The following is a 17022-nucleotide window of genomic DNA, read 5'->3' on the forward strand; positions in this document are numbered from 1 at the left end:
GGTGAGGTTGGGGGTGGTAAAAATTGACAGAATAAAGAAACAAACTTGAATGTTGCTGTGGAAAATGCCTTGTTTCCTGGGCACCATTTCTTCCTTCCTCGGTGTACAGTTTAGTTCTTCACAATGATGCATCATCGGAGACTTTCAAGATCAGCAATGGGCTGTGTCCTGGCACCAACACTCTTTGGCATATTCTTCTTCATGCTGCTATTGTACACTTTTAGTGACACAAATGAGGCTGTACAGAAGCCTGCATGCCAGAGCTGATGGCAAACTGTTCAACATGGTAAGATTACATGCCCAGACCAAAGTGCGTTATCCCCGAGTTCCTAAACTTCTATTTACTGATACATCTTACACTTAAGTTCACTTGCAACAGCTTATGGATTGATCCTTCCAGGCCTGCAAGGAGTTTGGACTGAGAATCAGCGTCGAGACGACCAAGGTTATGGGACCGGAAATGGATGCTCCAAATCCATCCAACGTTGACAACCCCACTCTGGAGCTTGCTGACAGCTTCACAAACCTATTACCAGAAGCCTGTCCCTTGCTGCTGAAATCAGCACCAGGATGGATAAGGCCACAGCTGTCATGTTAAAGTTGAGAAGTCAAATGTGAACCAACAGCAAACTAACCAAAAATACAAAGCTTCATGTGTACCAGGCTTGTGTTCTCATCACCCTCTTTTACAATGGTGAGGCATGGACAGCTTAGGCAAGTCAAGAAAAAGGGCTGTAAAGTTTCCACTTCTATGGCCTTAGAAATGAGAAGGCAGTGGCATAGTAATTCAGGGTAATACTCTGGGGTCCTGGATTCAAATTCCACCATGGCAGATGGTGAATTTTAAACTCACTAAAAATCTGGAATTAAAAGTCTATGATGACCATGAAACCATTGCCAATTGTCGCAAAAACCCGTCTGGCTCACAAATGTCCTTCTGGGAAGAAATCTGCTGCCCTTACCCGGTCTGGCCTATAAATGACTCCAGACTCACACAGCGATGCGGTTGACTCTGAACTGCCCCCCACTGAAATGGTCCAGCAGGTCACTCAGTTCAAGGGCAGTTAGGGATGGGCACCAAATTATGGCCCAGCCAGTCGCACCCACATCCCAATAACAAATACAAAAAAAAGACAATACTGAGCATCCGCTAGTAAGAGAGTGTCAAATATGAAAGCCCACTGGTGTATAGGGACCCTGGCATTTTCATCCTTTTGAGTCAGCAGTGACTTTGATTGTGTCATGTGAACCAAGTGGATGACGATCGCATCCACAAAGACACATGTGAGCTTGTTATGGGCTTAAGACTACCTGGTCACCCACGTCTGCAATACAAGGTTGTCTGCAAGCGAGACTTCAAGTTGACCAGGATTGGAGTTAATACCAGGGTTGTCCTCACTGCTGGCCCCGGATCACTGTCTGTATGGAGTTTGCATATTCTATCCGTGTCTGCGTGGGTCTCACCCCCACAATCCAAAGATGTGCAGGGTAGATGGATTGGCCACACTAAATTGTCCCTTAAATTGGAAAAAAAACTTTAAATTTAGAGAAAAAAAAGATTAGCTTTCCTTGCATTAAAAAAATGAGTTGATGTAGTTAAGAGATTTATTAATGCAGCTAAAATGAAATGAAAATCGCTTATTGTCACGAGTAGGCTTCAATGAAGTTACTGTGAAAAGCCCTTAGTCGCCACATTCCGGCGCCTGTCCGGGGAGGCTGGTACAGGAATCGAACCGTGCTGCTGGCCTGCTTTAAAAGCCAGCGATTTAGCCGAGTGAGCTAAACCAGCCCCTGGGTTTATCACAAAAATAGACAGATTTAGTACGAGTTTCTAGTTCCTCATCTGTGTAACCCAATTTTAGAATCACTGAAAATGACATTCAAAAGGCTATGCTTTAATTCCATTGGTGTACAGTAAACAATTTCTTAATTAAGTAATTATTTCAAAATGTGTCCAATAATGCACCTAAAAAAACAAGCATAATTTGAAGAACCTCTTTGAATAGTCAGAAATTGGTGGAAACTTGCCATGCTCATTACTTCCAGCTGGAGGCGTGGTCAGTTTTGTGGACGTTTCGGCCAGCTTCCAGCGTAATCTTTCTAAACTAGCTGTTTTGTAGCTCGCTTAGAGTTCCATGATTTTGTTTTTACATCGCTTTGACCAATTCTGTCACATCGTATTAGTTCAAACTGACCGATACGTTTAAGGTTGAAGATGCTTTCCCATTGTTGCAAATTTCTAAAGCTCACTGTACTCATTTAAAGTAGAAAATCTAATTTGTTGACACTTTGTTCCTGAGAGATGTTGCCAACTTTCAGGAAGTTACAGTAGGCAGTCAGTAAGTAGGGAAAGTCTCGTCAGTACAGAGAGCAAATCATGTGTCTTGATACTATTCAATAAAGCCTGTAGCAGCCTGATGAAACAAAAGCTTTTTACATAAATGCCATGACACTAATGGTCAACTGTACTTATTTTAGCATTCATCAACCAGCTGTACTTATTTGTCATATACTGAGTTGAAAAGAAAATCCCATTTCATACAAGCTTTAGTGCAGAGCTGTTACAATATTCATCCTCAAGTACTAATCCCAAAAATGAACATTAATATCACACTACATTACTGTTCATGTCACATCAAAACATTTAGACATGAAATGTTGTCCTTCTGTTGCAGCAGTGATTAATCCTTTGAGTGTCCTTTGCAGATTGGATTTTAAAATCCACACATTTCATTTTCATTGTAACGTCTTCAAAGTCGAATTTCTTTAAATTTTAATGCTGGATTGAAAACAGAATCAGATCACATGCATTGAACGTCATCCTCAAACGGTTGGTTGGAAGTTCCAACATGTCTGTGCATCAGCGACATGAAAGTCATGCAGACAGAATTCACATGAAATAAAACTAATCAACAAACTTCATGCTTTGGCACTGGGTATGAAGCAGAGAGTAATGTCACAGCTCATTCACCACCCAGAACAAAATGATAGATAATGTTGTTTAAAGTGTTCCATCGGTCAATTGAAATGTGATATATGTGAATATGTATCACAGTAAACTGAATATCAGCTGTGGCCACATTTGTTGAAAACGTCTTTGATCTTTAAATGTGAATCAAAATAAATTGAAGAAAGTGCAAATAAATCAACAGCCCCTGGAAGAATATAATTTTAAGTTCATGGAAATAAGTGCAAAGAGATTTTTAAAAATGTATTAGATCATAGAATTTACAGTGCAGAAGGAGGCCATTCAGCCCATCGAGTCTGCAGCGGCCTGTGGAAAGAGTACCCTACTTAAGACCACACCTCCACCCTATCCCCGTAACCCAGTAATCCCATCTAAACTTTTTTGGACATCTAAGGGCAATTTAAAATGCCCAATTCACATCTTTAGACTGTGGGAGGAAGCCGGAGCCCCCGGAGGAAACTCACGCAGAGACAGGGAGGAGGTGCAGACTCTGCACAGACAGTGACCCAAGCTAGGAATCGAATCTGGGACCCTGGAGCTGCGAAGCAACAGTCCTAACCACTGTACTACCGTGCCGCCCTATTGGATAGCTTTTCTCCATCTCTGTCAACCAAACAGTAGGGATGCTCCAGGCCTCTGGCCCCTATCTCAACAGTTCTCAACCTGTTTTTTTTTCTGAGGCTCCCATTCCCATGTTATAAAAATTCCATGGACACCCTGTGAAAGAATGGAAGCAATTTTACTGTATAGCAATTAGTTATACAATTAAACATTGTTTTGTTTAATGTATTTAACTTTTTGCTGGTACCAAGGAACAATTCTGTCAAGATGTGGATGTAGCTTCAACAGTGCATGTCATAATAATAATTGCATATTGTCACAAGTAGGCTTTAATGAAGTTACTGTGAAAAGCCCCTAGTCGCCACATTCCGACGTCTGTTCAGGGAGGCCGGTACAGGAATTGAACCCGCGCTGCTGGCCTTGTTCTGCATTACATGCCAGCTGTTTAGCCCACTGTGCTAAACCAGCCCCTAGCGATAAATGTTCATCCTGGATTGGTTGTGCTCAGGTTAGTGGACCTCGCCAATGTGTGGTAGATTGTCCACTGAAGTTCTTGTTAGACTGTCACAGAGATTGGTATACAGGATCAATATACGAGTGATCAAGCTGTGGTCCAATTAATTGGGGCCAAGTTCAAGGCCCGCCCAAAAGCGCGCAAAGCCCCTTTGGGTATAAGAAGAAGGCCCTGAGAGAGAATCGCTCTCTTGGACTCAGCTCTCGAAGCGAGAGACCCGTCCACCAGAAGCAAATAAGTCCAAGGTCAACGCTCGCCATCAGACGGACGACCTTAGCTGTTCTCCTGTTACACCTTCGTACCCAACAGCCTCGGATCCGAACAACAGCCATTGTTCCTCTGACTGAGTGGGCACCCGAAGTTAAGTATAGGCGTTAGCGTAAAAGATAGTTTAGTTTGTGGTATTTGTGCATGAATAGATATTACTGCGTGTGTAAATAAATAGGATTGACTTTGAACTAACTAACTGGTGCATTGGTTCTTTGATAAGTATTCGGGTTTGAACCTTGTGGCGGTATCGAAAGATACCTGGCGACTCTCGAGCAAACATAATCAGGATTAAGGAACCATACTGACTGCCATATTTAGAACCAGATAAAAAGAGCAACAAGGGAAGGTGGCTTTAAGTGATATTTTTAAGCCATCTCACTCCATTGGCTAATACTGAAACATCTGTGCTCGTATCTGCTTGAATTCTGCAGGGTGACCATTAACTTCTAATTTAATGCTCCAGCAATTACCTTCTGTTTCGTTAACTTCTCCTGGAAAGCTATTTGTTTTTCTGTGGCTCTTCCACTTCCTGAATTTGACTTAGTTTTGCTGTCATCTTTCTTCCTGTGGGCTATATGAATTGTGGACCTGCAGACTGCTTTGTAATGTCCTAACTTTCCACAGCTGTGGCACTCAGCGCCCTCTGCTGGGCATTCTTCCGCTTTTGCAGGGTTTTCCCGCCACACCGAGACCCCCTCAAGATCGTGGCCACATGTTTTTTTACAGCTTTTACTTTGCTGTGCTCTTTTTTTGGTCCGACATATTGAATGACTCACTCATTTTTTTCCCCCCAACGGACATCACTTTCCTCATCAACAACCGCTCTGTCTAGGTTCCAATCTGTTTTTTCACTCCATTTGTTCTGCATTTGTGACAGTTAAATCTTTCCTAACTTGCAAGAGATTTGATAGGGTTTCATCCAAGAGCCCAACCACACTCTGATCGTGTATTTCGGGCAGCACGGTAGCACACCGGCTGGCACTGTTGCTTCGCAGCACCAGGGTCTCCGGTTTCAATTCCAGCTTGGGCCACTGTCTGTGCGGAGTCTGCACGTTCTCCCCGTGTCTGCGTGGGTTTCCTCTGGGTGCTACAGTTTCCTCCCACAAGTCCCGAAAGACGTGCTTGTTAGGTGAATTGGACATTCTGAATTCGCCCTCAGTGTACCCGAACAAGCGCCGGAATGTCGCGACTAGGAGATTTTCACAGTAACCTCATCGCAGTGTTAATGTAAGCCTACTTGCGACACTAATAAAGAATATTATTATACTATATTAATTAACCTCCGGGGATACCATAGTCATAATTCTTCGCAAGCCGGTGCAAGTGGGCAGCACGGTAGCATGGTGGTTAGCATAAATGCTTCACAGCTCCAGGGTCCCAGGTTCGATTCCCGGCTGGGTCACTGTCTGCGCGGAGTCTACACGTCCTCCCCGTGTGTGCGTGGGTTTCCTCCGGGTGCTCCGGTTTCCTCCCACAGTCCAAAGATGTGCGGGTTAGGTGGATTGGCTATGCTAAATTGCCCTTAGTGTCCTAAAACATATAAGGTTAATGGGGGGTTGTTGGGTTACTGGTATAGGGTGGATACGTTGACTTGAGTAGGGTGATCATTGCTCGGCACAACATCGAGGCCCGAAGGGCCTGTTCTGTGCTGTACTGTTCTATGTTCTATAAGTCACTTACGAATGAATCCATGCATTCACCCAGTTTTTCTTCCTCTTATTAAATTTTGCTTGCTCAATTATCAAATATTTGGAGCATGGAAATATGCATTGAATGCCTGGAGGACTTCATTGTATGGGCTTGAATCCTCAGTCGCTCCCTGTTCTCGCTATTATGTTGTTTGTCTGCAATAGCCCAGACTGCATAAAGTACTAACCCGATCCTCTTCTTCATTCTTATACAAACCTGAAGCTGTTCGACAGCTGGAGAATCTCCTCCTCCAATTGGCCAGTGTTGCAAGTGGTCAATGCTTTAGAACGATTCTGTGCGTGACAATGTAGACTCCATGCTTACTCTCAACTCTTGTTCCGTTGCTCCTTCAGTAACGGCTTGTCTGTGTATCTGCTGGCATCTGCAGCACACACAATGATCTGCTCTCTGGTGATCCTCCATCTTTTCTCTAGTAATTAGTCAGCCTATCAGCTCTGCAGTCTTCTTTCGGGATTTTCTCTGGGTCTTTCATTTTCCCATATATTAAATATTAAATATTAAAGCATGCTGCTGTGCAGAGAGACCTGGGTTTGCTCGTGCATGAGTCACAGAAAGTTGGTTTACAGGTGCAACAGGTGATTAAGAAGGCAAATGGAATTTTGTCCTTCATTGCTAGAGGGATGGAGTTTAAGACTAGGGAGGTTATGCTGCAATTGTATAATGTGTTAGTGAGGCCACACCTGGAGTATTGTGTTCAGTTTTGGTCTCCTTACTTGAGAAAGGACGTACTGGCACTGGAGGGTGTGCAGAGGAGATTCACAAGGTTAATCCCAGAGCTGAAAGGGTTGGATTACGAGGAGAGGTTGAGTAGACTGGGACTGTACTCATTGAAATTTAGAAGGATGAGGGGGGATCTTATCGAAACATTTAAAATGATGAAGGGAATAGATAGGATAGATGCGGGCAGGTTGTTTCCACTGGCGGGTGAAAGCAGAACTAGGGGGCATAGCCTCGAAATAAGGGGAAGTAGATTTAGGACTGAGTTGAGGAGGAACTTCTTCACCCAAAGGATTGTGAATCTATGGAATTCCTTGCCCAGTGAAGCAGTTGAGGCTCCTTCATTAAATGTTTTTAAGGTAAAGATCGATAGTTTTTTGAAGAAAAAAGGGATTAAGGGTTATTGTGTTCGGGCCGGAAAGTGGAGCTGAGTCCACAAAAGATCAGCCATGATCTCATTGAATGGCGGAGCAGGCTCGAGGGGCCAGATGGCCTACTCCTGCTCCTAGTTCTTATGTTCTTATGTACACCATGATTACATGAGAATCTGCTGCTTCTGATGTTAATTCTTTACAGATATCACTTGGATAAAATTATTGTTTTCTTAGGTCAATTCATTAGGATTACTGCTGGGAAAATGAAACTTCATATATATCTATCCCGGCTCTGGGTCACTGTCCGTGTGAAGTTTGCACATTTCTCCCCGTGTCTGCGTAGGTTTCGCCCCTACAACCCAAAGATGCGCAGGGTAGGTGGATTGGCCACACTAAATTGCCCCTTAATTGGAAAAAATGAACTGGGTACTCTAAATATTTGTTTTAAAAAATAGAAAGATTGCAAGTTTGAGCAACATGGCATTTTTACACAAATTCTATTTTAAACAAGGATCCCAAAACCAGTTTGGAACTTTTAAATATTAGTTTACTCATTAGTCAGGCGCTAATGTTCAAATAACTATACAGTATATATATGCAGTATATTTCCTTCAGATTTCTACATTGCTCCCCTTTGCTCTGAACATTGTTGACCTATTAATCACTTTTCTAACTGTAAAATATAATAGTCAGCATTTTCCTTCCATAGTAATTCAGAACATTTCCCATGTCTGAATGGGGAGGCCCAAAAGTCACCCCAGAAATTGAGTCGCAGCTCAATGAATCCAAAGTAACGAACTCAACTGACAGTGAAGGAAATTGAGACTGCCGTACTCCACATGCAGGAAGAAATTTTAAAAATAGCTCACTATTACTCCCAAGGCCTCAGAGCAAACCAATTTTGCAATGAAATCTTCAAATAGACCGTAGGCCCCCTTATTTACATATGTGAAGGGCCTACTATCTGTTTTGGACATGGGTCTAGCACATCTAATTATTTTCTTCACCAATATGGCATGTGAAGATGAAAATCGCTTATTGTCACAATAATGAAGTTACTGTGAAAAGCCCCGGGCACATATCTGCTGGAAATATATGCACGTTTGCCACCTTGAAGACAAGGCCAATCTATCTGTTCAGCTGTTATAACTGGCCCAAGAACCCAAACAACCCACTAGTTGGGAAGTCAGCGATACATCTTCCAAGGGGGTGGGATGGTGGGGGTTAATTTCAGGGAGAGCTCCCCTGAAAATTCTGTAACTTGGCATAAATGCGGTTTATGCTGCTGGCCTGCAGGCCTCCTGCCCAAGTCAGAACAGCCATAATCCTGCAGTGGTTTTGTAGAAATTCACTGATACAAAATACGTGCAATGTGAATGGTCTGCATTTGTCTCTGTAAACGCCGCCGATGAAGAAGACAATCGGTCCCATTTTTGCCCATTATTTTACTTGAGGTGAATGTAGGTGAGGGACCAAAAAGGTTAAAAAGCTAAATATTTTAGTTTAATCTGGAATTTAACACACATTTTATTAGCGACACACCACTGATTACATAAATTGTATGTAAGTGTGCTTTTGGAACTCCAATTATATTAACATCCAACAAACACCACAGATGCCAAAAGCAATTAACAGTAATTGCATATTTTAGCAGAGAAAGGCTCAGCTGTCAATCAACCACGTGTGTTACAGGAACCACAGGCTGCAGTATCAATTTATGGCTCCAATCCCACTGAGAAAAAACATTAAAAGGTTCAAGTCTCTGATTATAAGACGTCCAACTTGCAGCGACAGACAGATACCATTAGGTTCTTTACTCAATTGGAATTTTAAAGTACCTTTAGTACAGCAGCCATTTGTGCTTTCAGGGAATAAGAAGAATATATTTAAAAACAGCATTTAAAATTAATCTTTGCAACTGGGTTGACAAATGTAGATGCATTATTTAAAAATCAAGTGTAGGGATTTCAAAGCTAATTCATTACTTGTAAGCAACACTGAAAAAACAAAATAAACACAGGCATAATTGCAGTGGTATGCAGCTCCACATCATTCTATCTCAAGTGTATCTTATATTACTGTGAAAGGAAATAGTTTTTGATGTTGCTCAATGAGTACATTCAAGATCAATAGATTCTTGAGCACTAAGAGGATCCAGGGTTAAGAAGGGAGAGTTGGGTCCATGCAAAGGTTTGACCATTAATACTGAATGATGGAGCAGGTGCAATAGGCTGTGTGGTCAATCCCTGCTCCCATCACTTACGCATTTATCTTGTGTTTTTACATTACACAATTTGATCTGAATCCAAAATCATAATTGACTTTCCAGCATATTTCAAAGTATTAAAACTGTGCTTCATTTTTCAACAGTAACTGCACTACAAATTAATCTGGTCAAATTGACATCAACTGAACTCAGTGAATAAATATTTCAACTATTCTACTACTTAACTCTATTCTACTACGGGGGCCTCACGGTAGCATGGTGGTTAGCATCAATGCTTTACAGCTCCAGGGTCCCAGGTTCGATTCCCGGCTGGGTCACTGTCTGTGTGGAGTCTGCACGTCCTCCCTGTGTGTGCGTGGGTTTCCTCTGGGTGCTCCGGTTTCCTCCCACAGTCCAAAGATGTGCGGGTTAGGTGGATTGGCCATGCTAAATTGCCCGTATTGTAAGGTTAATGGGGGGATTGTTGGGTTACGGGTATACGGGTTAGGTGGGTTTAAGTAGGGTGATCATTGCTCGGCATAACATCGAGGGCCGAAGGGCCTGTTCTGCGCTGTACTGTTCTTAACATTTTGGAGTGCCCGATGACAGGCATTTCTCACTGAACAGTCCAATTTCAATGAAAGTCAACGTGAACAATAAAAACCTTTAAGAATATAGTGATGAAAACATGAACACAGTTTTTACCCCCAAAACAATTTTTCAGTTTAAAAAAATTAATTTGATGGATGTGGGCATCAATGGCCAGGATATAATTTATTGTCCACCCCTGGTAAGCAGCTTCTTGACCTGGTGGAGTAGCTAAGCCCACAGTGCTGTTTGGGAGTTCCAGGAGTTTGACCCAACAGCAGTGAAGGAACGACGATATAGTTCCAAGTCAGGAAGGTCAGTGGCTTGGAGGGAAACTTGCAGATGGTGGTGCTCCCATGCACATGCTGCCTTTGTCCTTCTACGTGGTAGTGGGGTTGGAAGGTGCTGTCGAAGGAGACTTGGTGAGTTCCTGCAATGCAGTTGGTACAACCACCGTGCCTTGGTATTGGAGGGACTGAATGTTTGTGAATGGGGTGCTAATCATGTGGCTGCTTTATCCTGGATGGTGTAAAGCTTCTTGAGTGCTGTTGGAGCTGCACTCATCCAGGCAAATTAATTCCCTCACACTCCTTACTTGTGTAACTTGTACTTGTATGGGGGCCTCACGGTAGCATGGTGGTTAGCATCAATGCTTCACAGCTCCAGGGTCCCAGGTTCGATTCCCGGCTGGGTCACTGTCTGTGTGGAGTCTGCACGTCCTCCCCGTGTGTGCGTGGGTTTCCTCCGGGTGCTCCGGTTTCCTCCCACAGTCCAAAGATGTGCGGGTTAGGTGGATTGGCCATGCTAAATTGCCCGTAGTGTAAGGTTAATGGGGGGATTGTTGGGTTACAGGTATGTGGGTTAAGTGGGGTGAGCATTGCTCGGCACAACATCGAGGGCCGAAGGGCCTGTTCTGTGCTGTACTGTTCTATGTTCTATGTTCTATGTTCTATGTGTCTTGTTAACGGTGGATAGGCTTTCGTGAGTCAGGAGGGGAGTTATTCACTACAGGATTTCTAGCCTCGGATGTGTTCTTGTCACCACGGTATGGCTAGTCTTGTTTAGTTTCTGGTAAATGGCGATTTCCAGGATGCTGATAGTAGGGGATTCATCGATGAGAATACCATTGAATGTCAAAGGGTAATGGATATATTATCTTTTGTTGGAGATCGTTATTGCCTGGCAGGAATGTTACTTGTCAGCCCAAGCCTGGGTATTATCCAGGTCTTTCTACAATGGATATGGGCTGCTTCAGTATCTGAGGAGTTACGAATGGTGCTGAACATTGTGCAATCATCAGCATGATGAAAGTTGGAATTTCAGATACCATGGGCAGGATTCTCTGACCCCCCGCCGGGTCGGAGAATCGCCGGGGGCTGGCGTCAATCCCGCCCCCGCCGTGTCCCGAATTCACCGCCACCGGAGATTCGGCGGGGGCGGGAATCTCTCCGCGTCGGTCGGCGTGCCCCCCCCCCCGGCGATTCTCCGGCCCGCGATGGGCCGAAGTCCCACCGCTATCATGCTTCCCCCGCCGGCGTGGATCAAACCACCTACCTTACTGGTGGGAGCAGGCGGCGTGGGCGCGCTCCGGGATCCTAGGGGGGGGGGGGGGGAGGGCGCGGGGCGATCTGGCCCCGGGGGTGCCCCCACGGTGGCCTGGCCTGTAATCAGGGTCCACCGATCGGCGGGCGGGCCTGTGCCGTGGGGGCACTCTTTTCTTCCGCCTTCGCCATAGTCTTCACCATGGCAGAGGTGGGAGTGACCCCCTCCCCTTCGCATGTGCGGGGTTGACGTCAGCAGCCATTGTTGCTCCGGCGCATGCATGGACTTCCGCCGACCGGTGAAGTCCCTTCGGCCCCAGCTGGCATGGCGCCAAAGGCCTTCCACCCGAGCCGGCGGAGGGCCAACCACTCCGGTGCGGGCCTATCCCCTCAATGTTAGGGCTTGGCCCGTAAAGGTGCAGAGACTTCCGCACCTTTGGGGCGGACCGACTCCAGAGTGGTTCACGCCACTCCATCACGCCGGGACCCCCTGCCCCGCTGGGTAGGGGAGAATCCCGGCCCTTATATGTATTTGGTGAAGTAAGGGTTAAACACCAAGGGTTAGTGTGTGACTGCTGCAGTCATGTTTTCAAAAATCCTGGCTTGAAAGACAGCTAGGCTTTTTGGAGTCAGATGTGCAATTAAAGCATCGTAAAAGTTTGGACAAATTGACTTTTATTTATGTTAGGAGGGTTCACTCGGGAGTAGATAATTAGAGACATTGTGTTCAGCTTAATAAGGTGATGTAAGTAATGGGAGCAGCAAGAGCTGAAGCATTCAAGTGCTGAGGTTTCCAGAGTTAGCGTTTGGCTGGAAGGTGAGGCAAGGTGGTTGCTGAAGAATACAGCCAGAGATTCTGTTTTATTCTGACAGGGTGTCAAGTCTCTTTCTTTCAAATACTCTCAAAAGATTTCTCTTTCTCAAAGTGGAGTACAACAATATCTCTTTACAGCAAGTATTCCTGAGTGCTAACTGTATTTAAAAGTGGATTGGGACCGAAGATGGTTTTGTGGTTTGAGTGGGAATAAAGATACGAGTTAAGGGTTATTGTGTCCCTGTATTGATTGGCATTGTTTCAGGGGTAATTGTAAACTATTTGCCTGTGCGATGTTCAAGATATTTTAATACTGTGTTAGTAATTAAGTTTGTTTTAATATACCATGTCCCTATTTTACATGAAATGATTCCTGGAGCGAGGCATCCTTTCTTCACAAGTCTTACATAATTAAATGACACCACCCTTTAAAAGTGACTGACAGGGAGGCAGATGATCGGTGGAAGAAAAGTGTTTGTTAGTTCCCTTCCTAAAGCACAGCCGTGTCTCCAGTTGGCTCAGATTTCTCGAACACTGGGCCAAGACCTCACTTCATTGGCATGAGCACAGTAAAAAGTCTTACAACACCAGGTTAAAGTCCAACAGCTTTCGCAGCACTGCTCCTTCCTCAGGTGAAATTCTAGTGTTTGAAACAAACCTGTTGGACTTTAACCTAGTGTTGTAAGACTTCTTACTGTGCTCACCTCAGTCCAAAGCCAGCATCTCCACTTCATTGGCATGGTGATTGGTGCACAACAATCACCCCACATTAAAGGAATCCACTCACAGGCGTCTTCCACCCCAACCCCACCACACCCACCCAAATAAATATTGAGACCTGGAACATCAGGACCCTTATAGATAACACAAACAGCAACAGTCCTGACCATCGCACCGCTCTCTTAGCCCGAGAACTCTGGCACCACAACATTAACAATGCCGCCCTGAGCGAGACACGAGATGGTCAGCTTAAAGAACAAGGTGGTGGATACACCTTCTGGAAAGGCAAACCAGAAGATGATGATCACGTCTATGGGGTCGGCTTCGCTGTAAAAAAAAACCAAATTGGTTGGATTTCTCAATGAATCCCCTGCAAGTGAGCGAACGCCTCATGACCGATGGCTCACCCTGCCCCGGAAGCAGCACATCACATCTGTCAGTGACGACTTCCCAACCCTAGATGCAATTGACGAGACAAAAGAGGCATTCTACTCCAACCTCGATCAATCGCTGTCCTGCATCCCAAAGGGAGACAACCTGATTCTTCTCGGTGACGTCAATGCTAGAATCGGGAGGGACACAAATCTTTGGAATGGCGTGTTAGGTAGGGAAGGTATGGGGAAAACAAACACCCATGGAATCCTCCTCTTGACAAAATGTTTAGAACATGATCTGGTCATCATGAATACCCAGGGGGACAAGCAGAAGACCTCATGGCAACACGCCCCTCTCCGAGCACTGGCATCTAATAGACTATATAATCATCCAAACAAGGGACTGCAAAGATGTCCTTATCACCTGTGCTACAACCGGAGCAAACGACTGCTGGACTGACCACTGTGCTCTCCATCACCATCATTCTGGCCCCAAATGGCACAGGCAGAAAAATTCTGCTGCAGGAGACTCAACGTCGCTGAACTCAGAGATCCTGAGAAGAAAGAATTACTCAGTCGGCGCCTCACAGCTAACCTGGCGATGACCAATGAGCCAGGGCCACAGAATGCCCACAGTGCCCGAGTCCAAAGCCACCATAATCAGCACCTGCGAGCAGGAAACACCAAGATTGGTTTGACAAGAACGATCAGAAGATCCAGGATCTCCTTGACCACAAGTGCAAGGTGTTCCTGAACTGGCAGCTCCACCAAAACTCGAGTGAGAACAAGCAAGCCAACAGACAACTGAAGGCCAAGGTGCAACAAAGACCTCATGACCTAAAGAACAGATAGTGGATGGAAAGAGCACAGGAGATTCAACAACTCGCCGACAACCACCATGTGCCCAGCTTCTTCACTGGATTAAAAACATCTTATGGTCCGAGTACCCAGGGACCGACCCCATTGAGAGCCAAGTACAGAGAAGTGCTCAAAGACAGAGAGGCAGTCGACGCCTGCTGGAGAGCACTTGGGTCCTCCTCAACCAAGACCACAGCCTTCGACACCATCCCGTAACATACCAAAATCTCAGCGCATCCCCAGCTCGCAGTGAGAATGAAAAAGCTATCCGACAGCTGAAAACCAACAAGGCCTCCGACACGAAGCTCATGGACATGATCTGCAGCATGCGACAAATCCAGGAAAAGTGCAGAGAGCAGCATCAACCTCTGTACATGGTCTTCTTCAATCTTGCAAAGGCCTTCCACTCTGTCAACCGTGAGGATTGTGGAACATTTTCCTCTAATTCAGCTGCCCACAGAAATTCACCAGCATTCTCCATCTGCTCCACGATGACATGCAAGCCGTGATCCTCACCAACGGAACCACCACGTGTGCAAACTGGGGTCAAACAGGGCTTTCTCATTACACCAACGCTCCTCCCAACACCATTCCACCCCATCACCCTGAAGCTTCCCGCTGGAGTGAAGATAACCTACCGGACAAGCAGAAAATTGTTCAACCTCCAACACCTCCAGGCCAGAACCAAGACCATCCTAACTTTTGTCATCGAGCTGTAGTACACAGACAATGCCTGTGTGTGTGCACACTCAAGAGGCCAAGCTACAAACCATCATCAACGCATCGGTGCAATGAGACATTTGCGATGAAATCCAGCATCGACTCCAATGCGCCAGTGCAACCTTTGGACGGCTGAGGGACAGAGTGTTCGAGCTCGAGACCTCAAACCCAGCACTAAGCTCATGGTCTAGAGAGCAGCTGTGGTCCGCGCCCTCCTGCATGCATCAGAAACACGGACAATGTACAGTAGACGCATGCCAATCACCTCGAGCATCGTAGGGTGGAGCACGCAGAGGCCAAGCATAAACAGCGGAAAGAGAGCGCAGAATCCAGAGTGTCATCAAACACCACTGACAAACCTGTGGCAGAGTCGGCAGAAGGATTGGACTATTTAGCCACTGCAAAACCCACCTCCCCAGAGTAGAAGCAAATCATACTCAACTCTGAGGGACTGCCCAAGCGAAGACAAAATTAAAAAATAAATATTGGGATTTCTGTCCAGTATCCCAGCAACTATTGGAGTCTGGCCCAGGATCGTAACATCAGCGAACATTCCCACTTCTGACCTTATGATGGAAGGAAAGTCACTGATGAAGCAGCTGAAGATGATTGGACCTAGTTTATTAATTAACATTTTCATGATTACTGCTTTTTAATCTCACAATGTTCCCTTTGATGATAGCGCTAATGAATATTGCTGTCAAGAATATTTTTATTCCCAAGTATAGTTTGATTAAGTAATTTATGCAGATGAGTGCAAAAAATTATTTGTTTCAAATAACTGTGTTACTCATCAGACCTCTTCTGAGAAGCTCCTTGTCTGCTGCTACCACGTGAGAGTTCAAACCACGTTCTCCAGTGGTCCAATTGCCAACTAATGATTATCCTCTCCGGGGGCTGTAGGTAGAACATTAAAATACATTTGGGATTAAGGTGGCTCAATAATGACACATTTGCGAATAGTAATTCAGAAGCATATTAGCACTGTGGCAGCCCTGGTTCCAAACCTTAACCAGGTTAGTCTGTTTCCCTCCGGCCCACTACAATTGACCTGCAGAACTACACACTTGTTCTGGAATAAAGAGAAGGGTGATGAGGTTGTGGATTCTTGTCAAGAGTGCATCCCTGCCACATTTTACTACTTCTACGATGATTCTATCTGTGTCGGAGGCCTTGTTGTTTTTCAGCTGTCGGATAGCTTTTTCATCCTTACTGCGAGCTGGGGGTGCACTGAGATGGTGGTGTGTTACAGGATGGTGTCGAAGGCTGTGTCTTGGTTGAGGAGGACCCAAGTGCTCTCCAGCACTCTGTCTTTGATGAACGCCTCTGTATTTGGCTCTCAATGGGGTCGGTCCCTGGGTACTCGGACCATAGATGATTTTAATGCAGTGAAGAAGCTGGGCACATGGTGGTTGTCGACGAGTTGCTGAGTCTCCTGCGCTCTTTCCACCCGCTATCTGTTCTTTAGATCACGAGTTCTTTGTTGCAGGTTAGAGGCAGCTTTCAGAGAAATATTTTGCACATCCCAACTTTTAATCACTTCACCATTGTTGATCATGTCTTCAGCTGCTTAGGTCCGAAGCTCTGGAATTCCTGACTGAGCCTCTCCATTTCTCTCTCCTTGGCCAAGCGTATGCTCATCTGGGCCTTAATTTAGCTGAATTTCCATCACCTATAACCATAGCCAAACCTAAGCAGGACATTTTTACCTTTGAGCAAGTTAAGATTTTACAATTTAATTGGACTAACAGCAGGCAACAACAGCAACTTGCATTCACTTTACACCTGTGTGAGCTTTGTGAAATACCTCAAGTTACTTCACATACTTGGGTGCAAAAAGTTACGGTAGCATGGTGGTTAGCATCAATGCTTCACAGCTCCAGGGTCCCAGGTTCGATGGGGGGATTGTTGGGTTACGGGTATACGGGTTACGTGGGTTTAAGTAGGGTGATCATTGCTCGGCACAACATCGAGGGCCGAAGGGCCTGTTCTGTGCTGTACTGTTCTATGTTCTATGTTCTATAATTTTAGCTCACATCACTTCCGGTGGCGGATGTAACCGGAGGACACGCACCGGGAGACGCTCT

Source organism: Scyliorhinus canicula, chromosome 16 (assembly GCF_902713615.1).
Source record: "Scyliorhinus canicula chromosome 16, sScyCan1.1, whole genome shotgun sequence".
Lineage (NCBI taxonomy): Eukaryota > Metazoa > Chordata > Chondrichthyes > Carcharhiniformes > Scyliorhinidae > Scyliorhinus > Scyliorhinus canicula.